General features: G+C 45.7%; 4 non-coding genes across 4 annotated transcripts; all 4 read right to left on the bottom strand.

Annotated features, from left to right (window-relative positions):
• Positions 1–357: 357 nt before the first annotated feature.
• Positions 358–428, bottom strand: trnag-gcc (transfer RNA glycine (anticodon GCC)). The gene has a single exon. It is a non-coding gene; the product is annotated as a tRNA-Gly (tRNA).
• Positions 429–7066: 6638 nt separating this feature from the next.
• Positions 7067–7137, bottom strand: trnag-gcc (transfer RNA glycine (anticodon GCC)). The gene has a single exon. It is a non-coding gene; the product is annotated as a tRNA-Gly (tRNA).
• A 6858-nt stretch (positions 7138–13995) lies between these two features.
• Positions 13996–14066, bottom strand: trnag-gcc (transfer RNA glycine (anticodon GCC)). The gene has a single exon. It is a non-coding gene; the product is annotated as a tRNA-Gly (tRNA).
• A 2676-nt stretch (positions 14067–16742) lies between these two features.
• Positions 16743–16813, bottom strand: trnag-gcc (transfer RNA glycine (anticodon GCC)). The gene has a single exon. It is a non-coding gene; the product is annotated as a tRNA-Gly (tRNA).
• Between the last annotated feature and the right edge of the window lie 1114 nt (positions 16814–17927).

Raw genomic sequence — 17927 nt, 5'->3', positions numbered from 1 at the left:
GCAGCCCGCAAGTGTCGCCACGCTTCCAGCGCCAACATAGCATGCCCACAACTTCATAACCCACATGTCTTTGGAATGTGGGAGGAAACTGGAGCACCCAGAGGAAACCCACACAGATACAGGGAGAATGTACAAACTCCTTACAGACAGCAGCCAGAATTGAAGCCAGGTCACTGGCACTGTAATAGCGTTACGCTAACCGTTATGCTACTGTGCCACTGTAGATGTGAGGTTGAGCAGCTGTTGCAAAGTTGTAGGAGGAAAATGCTAAACAGATGGGGTGAGGCCAGGGATGAGAACAGTTGAACAGAAGAAAGAACACGGGATGAATACAGGCGGGAATGAAAAATGATATTTTGCATTGGCCGGGAATCGAACCCGGGCCTCCCGCGTGGCAGGCGAGAATTCTACCACTGAACCACCAATGCAACAGGCTTAAAATTCCTCACTGCCTCCTTTTTCAACTGTGGAATTCACAAATGAGGCCATTTTTTCCTTTCATCTTTTCTAACAGAAGCAACAGAAACAGCTGTTTGTCATTTGCCTTTTCCAGCCTACCCTGCCGTTCATCAACATCATGGCTCATCTTCTGCAGTCATATTTTCCTGCACTATCCCCATATCCCTTGATTCCACAGTATACAGAAATCTGTCTTCATCTCCTTTCAATAAACATATTGACAGAGCCTCCACAGCCCTTCAGCTGAGAGAATTCTCAACATCCTGCATGAAGTTATTTCTCCTCATCTCATTCTTAAAAGGCCTCACTCCTGTTCTGTGACTGTGATGCCTGGACATTGAAAGCTTGGATACCGAGGGACATCAGGGACTGTGGTGCACTCTGCTTCACAGAGACATGGCTCATCCCCCAGCACTCTGGACACAGCGCTCCACACTGAGGGCTTCACCATCCACTGCATGGATCAGACGGCAGCATCAGGTAAAGGCAGAGATGGCAGCGTTTGCTTCATGATTAACTCATTGTGGTGCACAGATGTGGCGGTTCTGTCTCAGTCCTGCTCCCTCAACCTGGCACATCTGGTGGTCAAGTGTTGTCCGTTTTACCTGCTGAGGGAGTTCTCCACCGTCATCCTGGTAGCAGTGTACATTCCACCCCGGCAGACGTCAGGCTGGCACTGGAGGAGCTGAGCACCGTGATCAACAGTCACGGTACAGCGCACCCTGATGCCTTCCCGATCGTCATGGGGGACTTCAACCAGGCCAGCTTGAAAAAGTCTCTGACAAGCTACCACCAACATGTCACCTGTGGAACCAGAGGAGCCAACACACTCGATCACTGTTAGACCATCAAGAACCCCACCACGCCATCCCGCACACTCACTTTGGCAAGTCCAATCACCTGGCTGTTCTTCTACTCCCAGCATATAGGCAGAGACTGAGGACCTCAGCACCAGTGGTGAGGACCACGAAAGTATGGTCAAGGGAGGTGGAGGAGTGTTTACAGGACTGCTTTGAATCGGTGGACTGGACCATATTCAAGGATTCATCTTCAAGATTGGCGATCCAGAACCCTATGTCCAGGTACGACCTGCAGAAGGCCATCGTCAGAGCAAAATGGCAATTCTGTGTGAAGTTAGAGACACAGTCAGATGCACAACAGCTGTGGCAGAGTTTGCATGCCATTACTTCCTATAAGGTGAAACCTAACAGCATAAATGGCAGTGATATTTCACTCCCCGATGAGCTCAACACCTTTTATGCACGCTTTGAAAGGGAGAATAACGCCACACCTGTGCGAATCCCCAAAGCATCTGGTGACCCTGTGATCTCTGTCTTGGAGGCTGACATCAGAACATGATGTCGGCCTCTGAGACAGAGATCACAGGGCGTCGGGCCCCGATGGTGTACCTGGCAGGGTACTGAAAACCTGTGCCAACCAACAGGCTGGAGTGTTCAAGGACATCTTCAACCTCTCACTGCTACAGTCGAAGGTTCTCACCTGAATTAACTCCTGCCTGAGCAAGGACCTGGACCTGCTGCAATTTGTGCTCCACCACAACAGGTCTACAGTGGATGCAATTTCAGTGGCTCTCCACTCTGCTTTCGAGTACCTCGACAACCGCAAAACATATTTCAGGCTGCTGTTTATCAACTACAGCTCAGCATTCAACACCATCATCCCCTCTGTAATAATCACCAAGCTTCAAAACCTGGGCCTCTGTACCTCCCTCTGCAATTGGATCCTTGACTTCCTCATCAGAAGACCACAGTCAGTGTGGATCAGTAACATCTCCTGCTCCCTGACAATCAACACAGGCACACCTCAAAGATGCATGCTTAGCCCACTGCTCTACCCTCTCTACACTCAGGAATGTGTGGCTAAGCACAGGTCAAATGTCATCTATAAATTCGCCGATGATACGACTATTGTTGGCAGTATCTCAGATGGCGATGAGGAGGCGTACAGAAGTGAGATAGATCGGCTGGTTAAATGGTGTTGCAACAACAACCTCGCACTTAACGTCAGCAAGACCAGGGAATTGACTGTGGACTTCAGGAAGGGGATGTCAGGAGGACACACACCAGTCCTCATTGAGGGGTCAGCAGTGGATAGGGTGAGCAGTTTCAAGTTCCTGGGCGTCAACATCTCGGAGGATCTATCTTGGGCCCAACACATTGATGCAATCATGAAGAAGGCATGCCAGCAGCTCTACTTTGTTGGGAGTTTGAGGAGATTTAGTATGTCACCAAAGACTCTTACAAATTTCTGTTGATGTATGGTGGAGAGCTTTCTGACTGGTTGCATCACAGCCTGGTATGGAGGCTCCAGTGCACAAGATCGCTGCAAAGGGTTGTAGACTCAGCCAGCTCCATCACGGGCACAGCCCTCCCCACCATCGAGGACATCTTCAGGAGGCGGTGCCTCAAGAAGGCAGCATCCATCACGAAGGACCCTCACGAACAGGGATATGCCCTTTTCACATTACTACCATAAGAGAGGAGTTACAGGAGCCTGAAGACCCACAGTCAATGATTTAGGAACAGCTTCTTCCCCTCCACCATCAGATTTCTGAACAGTCCATGAACCCATGAACACTACCTCGTTATTATGTTTTTATTGCACTATTTATTTATTTTTGTAATTTATAGTAATTTTTATGTCTTTGCACTGTACTAATGCCGCAAAACATCAAATTTCATGTCAGTGATAATAAACCTGACTCTGATTCTGATTCTGACCAGGTGGGCCAAGTAACAGGCAGCAGATGGTTGTGGTGAGCAGCTGTTTCTTCAACTGGAGGAAGGTAATTAGTGGCATTTCCCAGGGGTGGGAGTTAGGGTCAGCACTTTTTTGTATCTCTATTAATTGTCTGGACAGCAGGGTGCTAACCACAATTTCTAAATATGTGCACACCACAAAATGTGGGAGCATTGTGAACTGTGAAGAGGGTAGTGCTGGTTTGAAGCAGGAGATAAACAGACTGGTGGGAACAGGCAGGCAGATTAAAAGAAATATGAGGTGATGCAATTTGGTAGAATGAGGAGAGGCAATATAAAGGATACTGTTATACAAGGGGCAGGAGCAAAGTGTCCCGAGGGTTTGTGTGCACGGGGTCATTGAAAGTGGCGTGACAGGTTTAGAAAGCTCGTCAGGAGATACCTGGACTATAGAAGCAGGAAACTTTTGCTGAAGCTGAGTTTAAACGAAGGGTCTTCGACCTGAAACGTTAACTTTGTTTGTCTTCCCTTAGATCTGGCCTGACCTGCTGAGTATTTCCAGCATTTTCTCCTTCTGACTTGAATCACAGGTCCGACCTCATCTGGAAAATCGTGTTCAATTCTGATCGCCACATTATGGGTGGGTTGTGAAGGTATTAGGTTCAGGAATAGCTTCACAAGAATGGTTCGTGAGATGGGGGTCCACAGTGAGAAGGATTAATTAGAGAGTCTGGGAGTGTTTTCTTTGAAGAAAAGGAGGCTGAGGGGGGATTTGAAAAAAATGTATAAATAGTGAGGAGTCAGGACAGAGTGAACAGTGGTAGGCTGTCGCTTCTGGTGGAGGCGTTGACGATTAGAGGTCGCAGGTATAAAATACAGGGGAGGCGAATTAAGAGTGACAGGAAGACAATCATTTTTCACAGCCTATGGTTAGAATATATTCACATATATAATAATGATTTTGATGGAGGAGCTACACGCAATATCTCTCAGTTTGTGGGTAACATCATGCTGGGGAGATGTGATCTTGAGGAGAAGGCAGAGGTTCCAATGTGATTTGGACAAGATTGTTGAATGGGCAGATGCAGTTTAATGTGGATAAGTATGAGATCATTGAATTTAGTTGTAAAACTAATGTACATATTTTTATCTGAATAGTAACATTTTAGGAAAAGGGAAGGTACAATGATATAATTTTTTTTAAATCTGCAGATGCTGGATATCTAAAATCAAAACAAATAATGTTGGAAATACTCAGCAGGTCAGGTCTCATTGTGGGAACAGAAACGGATTTAATATTTCAGATCAAAGACCCTTCATCAGAACTGGGAACCAGACAAAGGAAGCTTGTTAAGCTGCAGAGAGGGTGAGGGAGGGGGGTGATGTCTCTGAGAAGGTAAAACCGGGATGATCATGGGGATAAGCTGTAAACAAACTGTAAGCAATAAGCTGTAAGCATCTGTAAACAAGATGCGGTCAAGGACCTTGTTAATATTGGTAGAGAGGAAGGCACAACTCGGGAAGAAGGAAAACATTATAGAGGCACCTGTGCAAAAAGCCTCATTATTGGAGCAAATACAATGGAGATGGAGGAACTAAGAGAATGGATAAGAGTCCTTACAAGAGGCAGGGTGGGATGAAGAGTAGTCAAGAAAGGTGTGGGAATCCATAGCTTGTAATGGATGTTATTGTCTGGCCTATCTCCTGAAACAGAGACAGACAGATCCAGAAAAGAAAGGGAAGCGTCAGAGATGAACCATGTGGAGGTGAGGGCAGGGTGGAAATTGGCAGCAAAATTAATGAAATTGTCAGGTTCTGCATGAGTGCCAATGCAGTTATCAATGTACCAGAGAAAGCGTTGAGGGATAGGCCCAGGTAGGACTGAAACAAAGACTGTTCAACGTATCCCACAAAGACAGGCAAAGCTTGGATCATGCCAGTGCCCATAACTACACCTTTGATCTGGAGAAAGTGAGTGGAGTTGAAGGAGAAGTTGTTCAATGTGAGGACAGATGAATGAGTGTGTTGGTGGAGAGAAATGGTTGGGCCTCTGCTCCAGGAAGAAGCTGTGGGCCCTCAGACCACCCTGATGTCCTCCATCCCATGTCAGAACCAGTGTGAACACGATGGGTCAAATGGCTTCCTTCTGTGCTGTGACCATTCTAGGATTCCATGATCTGGACTCCTTAGCAAGGGGGAAACATCCTCCCTGTGTCCAGCCTGTCGAGCTCAGTAAGAAATGTATAAGTTTCACTGAAATGTCCTCTCAGCAAAGCTGCCATACCTGGAACCATTCTCATAGAACTTCACTCCACTCCCTCGATGGAAAGTACAAGCTTTTAAGGTAAGGAGGCCAAAGCTGTACACAATACTCAAGGTGCAGTCTCACAAAGGCACTAGTATACTTGCAATAAGGCCACCATTGAAATATCGTGTGCAGTATTTCACTATAGGAGGGACGAGATTGCTCTGGGGAGGGTGCAGCAGAGATTCACCAGGATGTTGTCTGGGCTGGAATGTTTCAGTTATGAGCAGAGTCTGGATAGATAGGGTTTTGTTTTCCTTGGACAAGAGGAAGCTGAGGGCAGAAATGATAGAGGTGTACAAAATTATGAGAGGCATAGACAGGGTAAATAGTAGGAAATATTCCCTATGTTAGAAGTGTCTAAGACCAGAGGGCATAGGTTAAAGGTGAGCAGTAAGATGTTTAGAGAAGATGTAAGGAGGAGTTTTTTTCAACCAGAGGGTGTTTTCAATCTGGAACATACTGCCTGAGAAACTGGTGGAGGCAGAGACTCCCCTAACATTTAACAAGTATTTGGACAAGTACTTGAATCGTCAAGACATAAGAGCCTGCAGATCAAGTGCAGGTAAGTCAAATTAGTATAGATAAGATTTCATGGTTGGCATGGACATGGTGGGCCAAAGGGCCTGTCTCTGTGCAGTATGACTCCATGACTCTATTTCTACTCCTGAATGCAAATCCCCTTGTAACAAAGGCCAACATACCACTTGCCTCCTTTCCCACTTGCTACACCTGCATGTGGCTTCCTGAGACTAGTGCACGGACCATCCCTGGGTTACGAGTGGGTTCCATTTTTTACAGACATCAATTTTGTCCATAAATCAGAAAATACACAAAATCACTGGATACGGTGACCATACCTCCACAGTATGTAATGAGTGGTGTTGATGAGGGCCAATTAACACCAATGTTTATTTATTGTCTTCCCCTGCCTAATTACAATGGTACAGAATCAGGATGTCCCACACTCAATGGCTGGTTTCAATGGACTTGAAGTATCAGTGGCTTTAATAGAGTATCATTGCACAAGTATCAATAGAAGCGATTGCTTATCAATTTCCAAAGCAACTCTCTAAAGTAGACTCCCGTGGTGAAACTGGTAGCTTGTGTTTGTAAGAGACAATGGTGTCTGATTACTGCGGGTAAAATATACATTTTTATCAAATCTCAAATTAATGGTGTCTGATTTTATTCAAGACTGGTTCTTGTTTGAATATAATTATACTTATGGGAGCTCGTTTGTATGTACTAATGTTCTTAAGTCGGACGTTGGTAAACCTGGGAGGGCCTGTACAAAGACAGTTGGGTTCCCTTGAAGGTCAACATTGCCCACTATGTCACCTTTCATAAAATACTCTGCTCTTACTGATTTGTGCAGCAAAGTGACTAACTTGTCATTTTTCATGTGTCAGTGCTGCTTCCTTAGTGCTTAAGTGAGATGAAAGAAAGCTGTGAGGTTGAGCAGCTGTTGCAAAGTTGTAGAAGGAAAACGCTAAACAGATGGGGTGAGGGTGGAGATGAGGAGGGTTAAATACATGGAAGAGTATGGGATGTATACAGGCAGGAATGAAAAATGATATTTTGCATTGGCCGGGAAGCGAACCCGGGCCTCCCGCGTGGCAGGCGAGAATTCTACCACTGAACCACCAATGCAACAGGATTAAAGTTTTTCACTGCCTCCTTATTCAACAGTGGCATTCACAAGTGAGGCCATTTCTTTGATCCCTGTTTCATGACAGAAGCAACAGGAACGGCTGTTTGTCAATTGCCCTTTCCATCCTGCTCTGCCGTTCGATATCGTGGCTCATCTTTTTCGGTCACATTTTTCTGCACTATCCCCTTATCCCTTGAACACACAAGAGTTATACAAAACGTTGGCTAGAACACACTTGGAGTATTGTGTGCAGTTCTGGTTACCATGCTAAAGAAAGAATGTGATTAAACTAGAGAGGGTGCGGAAAAGGTTCACAAGGATGTTGCCAGGACTGGTGGGCTTGCGTTATAAAGGAGAATTTTTTCCTTTGAGCGAAGGAGGCTGATGGGTGACCTTATGGCAGTTTATAAAACCATGAGGGGCATAGATAGGATAGATGGTCACAGTGTTTTTCCCCAGGGAGGGGAATTTAAAGCTAGAGGGCATAGGTTTAAGGTGAGAGGGGCAAGATTTAAAGGGGACCTGAGGGGCAAGTTTTCACACAGACGGTGGTGGGTGTGTGGAATGAGCTGCCAGAGGAAGTGGTAGAGGCAGGTACAATTACATCATTTAAAAAAACATTTGGACAGGTACATGGATAGGAAAGGTTTAGAGGGATATGGGCCAAATGCAGGCAAATGGAATGAGCTTGGATAGGCACATTGGTCAACATGGATGAGATGGGCCATAGGATTTGCTTCGGTGCTGTATAACTCTATGAATCTAAAAGAACACAAGAAAATAGGAGCACAAATAAGCCATCAGTCCCCTCAAACCTGCCCCACTATTTAACATGATCGTGGCTGATCTATTCCGGCCTCAACTCTTTTTCTGTACCATTTCTCCATACCCCTCTATTCCTCAACCTATCAAATATTTATCCATCTCCACTTTAAATACTTCTAATGATCCAGCTTCCACCACTCACCAGGGCAGAGCACTCCAGAGGTTCACCACTTTCTGTGAGAAATTTCTACATACCTCAGTTTCAAATGACCAGCCCCTTATCTTGTCGTGATGTCCCCTTGTTTTTTGACTCTCCCACTAGTGAAAACATCCCAACATCTACCCTGTCAACCCCTTAAGGATCTTGCACGTTTGAATAAGCACACCTCTCATTCTTCTAAACTCCAAGGAACTATCTCGTCTCTGTTGGTAGGACAAACCTCTCATCCTAAGAATTAGCCTGGTGAATGTCCTTTGGACTGCCTCCAACGTTAATATGTCTTTTATTAGGTAAGGGAACCAAAACTGTACGCAGTGTTCCAGATCAAGATTCTCTAACACCCTAAGCAATTGCAAAAAAACCTCCCTATTTTTAAACTCCAACTCCTTTGTAATGAAGGCCAAAATGCCGTTTGCCTTCTTAACTACTTGTTGGACCTGCCTGCTAGCTTTTTGTGATTCATGCACTAGAACAGCTTGATCCCTCTGTACTTCACTCCCATGCAGTCTTTCTCCATTTAGATAACAATCTTTCTTTTGATTTCTCTTATTGGAGTGCATCACCTCGCACTGCCCCACATTCATCTCCATTTGCCAGTCTGTTGCCCACTCACTCAATCTATTTATATCCTGTTGCAGAATCACAGTATCCTTATCACAATATGCCCTGCCACCTGTTTTTGTAGCTTTGGCAAATTTGGAAACTTTACACGCTGTTTCTTCTTCCAGGTCATTGATATAAATTGTGAACAATTGTGGGCCAAGAACTGGTCCCTCTGGTACCCCACTAGTCACCTCCTTAGAGTCTGAAAATGACCTATTTATTCCAACCCTCTATTTTCTTTGTGACAGTCAGTTTTCAATGCATTCTAACACACTTCCTCCAACACCATGGGCTTTCAATCTGTGCGTCACCTTTTCAAATGCCTTTTGGAAATCTAGATACACTACATCTACAGGTTCCCCTCTATCAACTCTCCTTGTTACATCCTCAGAGAATTTGAACAAAGCTGTCAAACATGATTTACCTTTCATCAACCATGTTGACTAGGTTTAATTATATGCTGTGTTCCTAAATAATTAGCTATATCCTTTATGATTATTGACACTAGCATCTTGCTAACAATAGATGATAAACTAACTGGCTTATAGTTCCCTACCTTCTACCTTTTCCCTTTTTTGAACAAGGAAGTCACAATGGTTGTTTTCCAATCTTCTGGTACCCTCCTTGAGTTTAGTGAGTTATGAAAATTTTCAACCAATGGGCCCTGTATCTCTGCAACCACTTCCTTTAAAACCCAGCGTGAAGTCCTTTGGGTCATGGTGGCTTGTCCGCCATTAGCTGCCAAAGTTCCTCTAATACTTTATCCTTTGTAATTGGGATTTTCTTAAAGTTTTGCCATGTTATTTGAAGTTAGCCTGTCTGATGTCTTAGTGATATCAGCATTATCTTCTGATGCAAAAATATCTGCTATTTCTTTGTTTGCTGTTATTAATTCACCAGCTTCATTCCCTAGAGGCCTCATATTTACCTTAGCTGCCCTTGTCCTGTTTATATATCTATAGAAACTTCTGCTGTTTCTTTTATCTATAGAAACTTTTGCTGTTTCTTTTATCTATAGAAACTTTTGCTGTTTCTTTACATGCAAGATTCCCACAGTATCCAGAAATCTGTGTTAATCACTTTTCAATAAGCTCACTGACAAAGCCTCCACAGCCCTCCGGGTGACAGAATTCTAAACATCCTGCATGAAGACATTTCTCTTCATCTCGTTCCTAAGTGGCCTCACCCCTGTTCTGCGACTGTGATGCCTGGACATTGAAAGATTGGATACCAAGTTGGCCAAGTGACAGGCAGCAGAGGGTTGTAGTGAACAGCTGTTTCTCCGACTGGAGGAAGGTGAATAGTGGCATTCCCCAGGGATGGGTGCTAGGCTCAGCTCTCTTTTGTATCTCTATTAATCACCTAGACCTCAGGGTGCTAGCCAGTTTCAAAATTTGTGCATACCACAAAATGTGGGAGCTTTGTGAACTGTGAAGAGGATAGTGCTGGTTTGCAGCAGGATATCAGAATCAGGTTTACTATCACTGATATATGTCGTGAAATTTGTTGTTTTACGGCAGCAGTACAGTACAAGACATAGAGACGTTAGAATTACTATGAGTTACAAAAATAAATAGTGCAGAAGAGGAATAATGAGGTAGTATCCATGGGTTCATGGACTGTCAGTAATCTGACGGCGGAGGGTAAGAAGCTGTTCCTGAATCGTTGAGTGTGGGTCTTCAGGGTCCTGTACCTCCTCCCCGATGGTAGTAACGTGAAGAGGGTGCATCCCAGATGGTGAGGGCCCTGGATGCCAACTTCTTGAGGTACCACCTCTTGAAGATGTCCTCGATGGTGGGGTGGGTTGTGCCTGTGATGGAGCTGGCTGAGTCTACAACCCTCTGCAGCTTCTTTCAATCCTGCACATTGGAGCCTCCATACCAGGCTGTGATGTAACCAGTCAGAATGCTCTCCACCATACATCTGTAGAAATTTGCGAGAGCCTTAGGTGACATACCAAATCTCCTCAAACTCCTAATGAAGTAGAGCCACTGGTGTACCTTCTTTGTGATTGCATCAATGTGTTGGGCCCACGATAGATCCTCTGAGATGTTGACACCCAGGAACTGGAAGCTGTTCACTCTTTCCACCGCTGACCCCTCAGTGAGGACTGGTGTGTGTTCTCCCGACTTCCCCTTCCTGAAGTCCACAATCAATTTCTTGGTTTTTCTGATACTGAGTGTGGGGTTGTTGTTGTGACACTACTCAACCAGCCAATCTATCTCACTCCTGTACGCCTCCTTCTCACCATCTGAGATTCTGCCAACAACAGTGATGTCATCGGCGAATTTATAGATAGTGTTTGAGCTGTGCTTGGCCACACAGTCATGAGTGTAGAGAGAGTAGAGTAGTGGGCTAAGCACACATCCTTGAGGTGCACCTGTGTTGATTGTCAGCAAGAAGATGTTGTTACTGATCTGCACTGACTGTGGTCTCCCAATAAGGAAGTCAAGGATCCAGTTGCAGAGAGAGGTACAGAGGCCCAGGTTTGAAGCTTGGTGATTAATACTGAGGGGATGATGGTGTGGAACTCCGAGCTGTAATCGATAAACAGCAGCCTGATGTATGCAACTGCTGTTGTCTAGGTACTCCAAAGCCGAGTGAAGAGCCAGTGTGATTGCATCTGCTGTAGACCTATTGTGGCAGTAGGCAAATTGCAGCAGGTCCAGGTCCTTGCTCAGGCAGGAGTTAATTCTAGCCATGACCAACCCCTCAAAGCACTTCATTACAGTGGATGTGAGTGCTACCAAGCAATAGTCGTTGAGGCAGCTCGCCCTGCTCTTCTTGGGCACCGGTATGATTGACGCCCTTTTGAAGCAGGTGGGAACCTCAGACCACAGCAGTGAGAGGCTGAAGATGTCTACGAACACTCCAGCCAGTTGGTCAGCACAGGTTTTCAGTACCCTGCCAGGCACACCATTGGGGCCTGATGCCTCACGTGGATTCACCCTCTTGAAGGATGTTCTGACGTCGGCCTCCAAGACAGAGATCACAGGGTCACCAGATGCTGTGGGGACTCGCACAGGTGTAGTGTTATTCTCCCTTTCAAAGCCTGCATAAAAGGTGTTGAGCTCACTGGGGAGTAAAGTATCACTGCCATTTATGCTGTTAGGTTTCACCTTATGGAAAGTAATGTCATGAAAACCCTGCCACAGCTGTCGTGCATGCGCTTGTGTCTCTAACTTCACATGGAATTGCCTTTTCGCTTTCACGATGGCCTTCTGTAGGTCATACCTGGACTTCTCATAGGGTTCTGGATCATTATTAGTAATACTTAGTGACATAGAATTTAAATTTAAAAGAGTAGAACGATTATAGTAAAAGTAATGAGTAGATCTGCAGAGAGCAGCTTGCAACGAGTCGCCACACTCCAGCGCCATCTTGCATCACTGGTCTTGAACATCACAGATCTAGCCCTTAGCAGACTGCGAATGTCCTGGTTCATCCAGGGCTTCTGGTTTGGGAAGACTCGGTATGTTTTTGAACAGACACACTCATCCACGCAGGTCTTGATGAAGTCAGTGACAGCTGTGGCATATTCATTTAGATCCAACAATGAATCCTTGAATATGGTCCAGTCCACCAATTCAAAGCAGTCCTGTAAATGCTCCTCTACCTCCCTTGACCATATCTTCATGGTCCTCACCACTGGTGCTGAGGTCCTCTGTCTCTGCCTCTGTGCCGGAAGTAGAGGAACAGCCAGGTGATTGGACTTGCCAAAGTGCAGGTGCAGAATGGCACAGTAAGCGTTCTTGATGGTGGTCTAACAGTGATCAAGTGTGTTGGCTCCTCTGGTTCCATAGGTGACATGTTGGTGGTAGTTTGTCAGAGACTTCTTTAAGCTGGCCATTCTAGGATTCCACAATCTGGACTCCTCAGGCAGGGGAATCATCCTACCTGCATCCTGCCTATTGATCTCTGAAAGAAAGTTAAATGTTTCACTGAGATCTCCTCTCATGCCTCTAAGCTGCAGATACCACAGGCCACGTCCTCTTAATTGCACCTCAAGTGGCAAAGCTGCCGTGTCCGGAACCATTCTGGTGAATCGCCACTGCACACCCTCAATAGAAAGTACAAGGTTTTACGGTAAGAATCCCAAACCTGTACATGATATCAAGATCTCGCCAAATCCCGATATAATTGCCATCAGGCCACAGCTGAAATATCATGTGCGGAACTAGACTCCACACTTCATGAAGGATGTAATTGCACTGGTGAGGGTGAAGCAGGGATTCACCAGCATGTTGTCTGGGATGAAGCGTTTCGGTCATGAGGAGAGACTGGATGGGCAGGGTTTAATTTCCTTGGAAAAAAGCAAACTGATGGAGGACAATAGAGGTGTACAAAAGTATGAGATGTATAGGTAGAGTAGATAGTAGGAAACCTTCCGCATGTTAGAGATGTCTAAGACCAGAGGGCATAGGTTAAAGGTGAGCAGTAGGATGTTTAGAGGAGATCTAATGAGGAATTTTTTTCACCCAGAGGATGATTGCAGTCTGGAACTCACTGCCTAAGAAGGTGGTGGAGGCAGAGACTCACATCTGAACGAGCACTTGAATCACCAAGACATAGAAGGTTACAGACCAAGTGAAAGTAAACGGGATTCGTGTAGATGGGACTTTGGACATGGCAGGCTGAGGGACCTGTCTCTGTGCTGTATGACTCTATAACTCTGTGACTCTATGACTGTCTCTCTACAAATGAACTCAAATCCTATCGTAACAAAGGCCAACATAACATTTGCCTCTCTTCCTACTTGCTGCACCTGTATGCTGGCTTTCTGAGAATGGTGTACAAAGACCGCTGGGTCCCCCTTTGAAAATCAACATTACCCAATCCGTCACCTTTCATAAAATATTCTTCCTGTTTTGTGCAGCAAAGTGACTAACTTGACTAACAAAGTGTTCTGGGGGCAGCCCGCAAGTGTCGCCACGCTTCCAGCGCCAACATAGCATGCCCACAACTTCATAACCCATACGTCTTTGGAATGTGGGAGGAAACTGGAGCACCTGGAGGAAACCCACACAGATACAGGGAGAATGTACAAACTCCTTACAGACAGCAGCCAGAATTGAAGCCAGGTCGCTGGTGCTGTAATAGCGTTACGCTAACCGTTACGCTACCGTGCCGCTGTAGCTGTGAGGTTGAGCAGCTGTTGCAAAGTTGTAGGAGGAAAATGCTAAACAGATGGGGTGAGGCCAGGGATGAGAACAGTTGAACAGAAGAAAGAACACGGGATGAATACAGGCGGGAATGAAAAATGATATTTTGCATTGGCCGGGAATCGAACCCGGGCCTCCCGCGTGGCAGGCGAGAATTCTACCACTGAACCACCAATGCAATAGGCTTAAAATTCCTCACTGCCTCCTTTTTCAACTGTGGAATTCACAAGTGAGGCCATTTCTTTGTTTCATCTTTTCTGACAGAAGCAACAGAAACAGCTGTTTGTCATTTGCCTTTTCCAGCCTGCCCTGCCGTTCATCAACATCATGGCTCATCTTCTGCAGTCATATTTTCCTGCACTATCCCCATATCCCTTGATTCCACAGTATATGGAAATCTGTCTTCATCTCCTTTCAATAAACATATTGACAGAGCCTCCACAGCCCTTTAGCTGAGAGAATTCTCAACATCCTGCATGAAGTTATTTCTCCCCATCACACTCCTGTTCTGTGACGGATGCCTGGACATTGAAAGCTCGGATACTGAGGGACATCAGGGACTCTTGTGTACTCTGCTTCACAGAGACATGGCTCATCCCCCAGCACTCTGGACACAGTGCTCCAGCCCGAGGGCTTCACCATCCACTGCATGGACTGGACAGCAGCATCAGGTAAAGCAGAGACGGCAGCATTTGCTTCATGAGTAACTCATTGTGGTGCACAGATGTGGCGATTCTGTCTCAGTCCTGCTCCCCTGACCTGGAACATCTGGCGGTCAAGCGTCATCCACTTTATCTGCCATGAGTGTTCTCCACCGTCATCCTGATAGCAGTGTACATTCCACCCCTGGCAAACATTGAGCTGGCATGGAGGAGCTAAGCACTGTGATCAACAGTCATGAGACAGCACACACTGATGCCTTCCCGATCATCACAGGAGACTTCAACCAGGCCAGCTTGAAGAAATCTCCAACAAACTACCACCAACATGTCACCTGTGGAACCAGAGGAGCCAACATACTCGATCACCGTTAGACCAACATCGAGAACACACTGTGCCATCTAGCTTTGGCAAGTCCAATCACCTGGCTGTACTTCTACTCCCAGCATATAGGCAGAGACTGAGGACCTCAGCACCAGGGGTGAGGACCACGAAGGTATGGTCAAGGGAGGCAGAGGAGCATTTACAGGACTGCTTTGAATCGGTGGACTGGACCGTATTTAGGGAATCATCTTCAGATCTAAATGAATATGCCACAGCCGTCACTGACTTCATCAAGACCTGCGTGGATGAGTGTGCGTCTTTAAGAACATACCGAGTCTTCCCAAACCAGAAGCCCTGGATGAACCAGGAGATTCACAGTCTGCCGAGGGCTAGATCTGTGGCATTCAAAACCAGTGATCCAGAACCCTGCAAGAAGTCCAGGTACGACCTATGGAAGGCCATCATGAGAGTAAAAAGGCAATTCCGAGTGAAGTTGGAGACACATTTGGATGCACGATAGCTGTGGCAGGGTTTGCATGCCACTACTTATTATAAGGTGAAACCTAACAGCATAAATGGCAACGATGCTTCACTCCCCAATGAGCTCAATGCCTTTTATGCACGTTTTGAAAGGGAGAATAACACTACACCTGTGCAAATCCCCACAGCATCTAGTGACCTTGTGATCTCTGTCTTGGAGGCTGACGTCAGAACATCCTCAAGAGGGTGAATCCATGTGAGGTGTCAGGCCCCAATGGTGTACCTGGCAGGGTACTGAAAACCTGTGCTGACCAACTGGCTGGAGTGTTCGAGGACATCTTCAACCTCTCACTGCTGCAGTCGGAGGTTCCCACCTGCTTCAAAAGGGCATCAATCATACCGATGCCCTAGAAGAGCTGGGTGAGCTGCCTCAACGACTATTGCTCGGTAGCACTCACATCTACTGTGATGAAGTGCTCTGAGAGGTTGGTCATGGCTAGAATTAACTCCTGCCTGAGCAAGGGCCTGGACCTGCTGCAATTTGCCTACTACCACAACAGGTCTACAGTGGATGCAATCTCATTGGCTCTCCACTCTGCTTTGGAGCACCTAGACAACCGCAAAACATACATCATGCTGCTATTCATCAATTACAAAATTATGAAAGACATAAACAGGGTAAATAGTAAGAAATTTGCTAATAGGACCTGTCCAAGACAAGAGGGCATAGGTTAAGAGTGAGGGGTAAAATGTTTAGAGGGGAGCTGAGCAGGAATTTTTTTTCACCCAGAGGGTGATTGCAGTCTGCAACTCATTGCCTGAGAAAGTGGTGGAGGCAGAGACTCTCACATCTGAACGAGCACTTGAATCACCAAGACATAGAAGGTTACAGACCAAGTGAAAGTAAATGGGATTTTGTGTAGGTGGGACTTCGGACATGGCAGGCTGAGGGACCTGTCTCTGTGCTGTATGACTCTATAACTCTGTGACTCTATGACTGTCTCTCTACAAATGAACTCAAATCCTCTCGTAACAAAGGCCAACATAACATTTACCTCTCTTCCTACTTGCTGCACCTGTATGCTGGCTTTCTGAGAATGGTGTACAAAGACAGCTGGGTCCCCTTTGAAAATCAACATTACCCAATCCGTCACCTTTCATAAAATATTCTTCCTGTTTTGTGCAGCCAAGTGGCTAACTTGACATTTTTCATGTGTCAGTGCTGCTTCCGAAGTGTTTAAGTGAGATGAAAGAAAACTGTGGGGTTGAGCAGCTGTTGCAAAGTTGTAGAAGGAAAACGCTAAACAGATGGGGTGAGGCCGGGGATGAGGACAGTTGAACAGAAGAAAGAACACGGGATGAATTCAGGCAGGAAAGAAAAATGATATATTGCATTGGCCGGGAATCGAACCCGGGCCTCCCGCGTGGCAGGCGAGAATTCTACCACTGAACCACCAATGCAACAGGCTCAAAATTTCTCACTGCCTCCTTATTCAATACTTTCATTCACAAGCAAGGCCCTCTCTTTGTATTATATTTTACGACAGAAGGAATACAAACAACCGTTTGTCATTTGCGTTTTCCAGCCTGCCCTGCCGTTCATCAACATCATGGCTCCTCTTCTGCAGTCACGTTTTCCTGCACTTTCCCTATATCCCTTGATTCCTGCAGTATCCAGAAATCTCCCAACATCTCTTTTCAATAAACTCACTGACAGAGCCTCCACAAGCCTCTGGGTGAGAGAATTCACAACATCTTGCATGAAGTTATTTCTCCTCATCTCGTTCTTATGTAGTCTCACCCGTGTTCTGTGACTGAGTCTTGTGTTCAGTTCTGGTCACCGCATTATCACAATGATGTGAAGGTGTCAGACAGGGTCTGGAACAGATTCATGAGAACGGTTCCTGAGATGAATTGCTTTAGTCACAAGGATTAATTAGAGACGCTCAGGGTGTTCCCTTGAAAAAGGGAAAACTCAGAGGAGATTCGTTAGACATATATGAAACGGTCAGGGTTTGGAACAGAGTGAACAGTGGTAGGCTGTCCCCTTTGCTGGAGGGGTTGAGGACTTAATATCACATGGTATAAAACAAAAGAGAAGAGAATTAAGAGTGACATGAGGAAAAATGTTTTTACCTATCTTATGGCTGGAATATATTCACAATAAATAATAATGATTTTGATGAGGGAACTAAATGTATGATCTCTAAGTTTGCAGATGACACCATTCTGGGGGGATGTGAGCTGTGATGAGGAAGCAAAGAAGCTACAATATGATTTAGACAGTTTGGTGAGTTGGCAAATACATGGCAGATGTAGTTCAATGTGCATAAGTGTAATATTATGGGAGTTTACCCATTTTGGTGGCAAAAGCAAGATGGCAGTGACAATTAGGAAAGGGAGAGATGCAACTAGATCTGGGAGAACTTGTACACCAGTCTATGAAAGTAGGTATGGAGGTACAACAAATGGTATGTGGGTCATCACAGTGAGAGGATTGGTGTACAGGTGCTGGGATATAATTGTATGGGGCCTTGGGGACTCCACACCTTGAGTACTGTGTGTAGTTTTCCTT

The sequence above is a fragment of the Pristis pectinata genome, chromosome 2 (genome assembly GCF_009764475.1).
Source record: "Pristis pectinata isolate sPriPec2 chromosome 2, sPriPec2.1.pri, whole genome shotgun sequence".
Classification (NCBI taxonomy): Eukaryota; Metazoa; Chordata; class Chondrichthyes; order Rhinopristiformes; family Pristidae; genus Pristis; species Pristis pectinata.
Note: the sequence above shows the minus strand (reverse complement) of the source record. Positions and strands in the feature narration are given on the sequence as shown.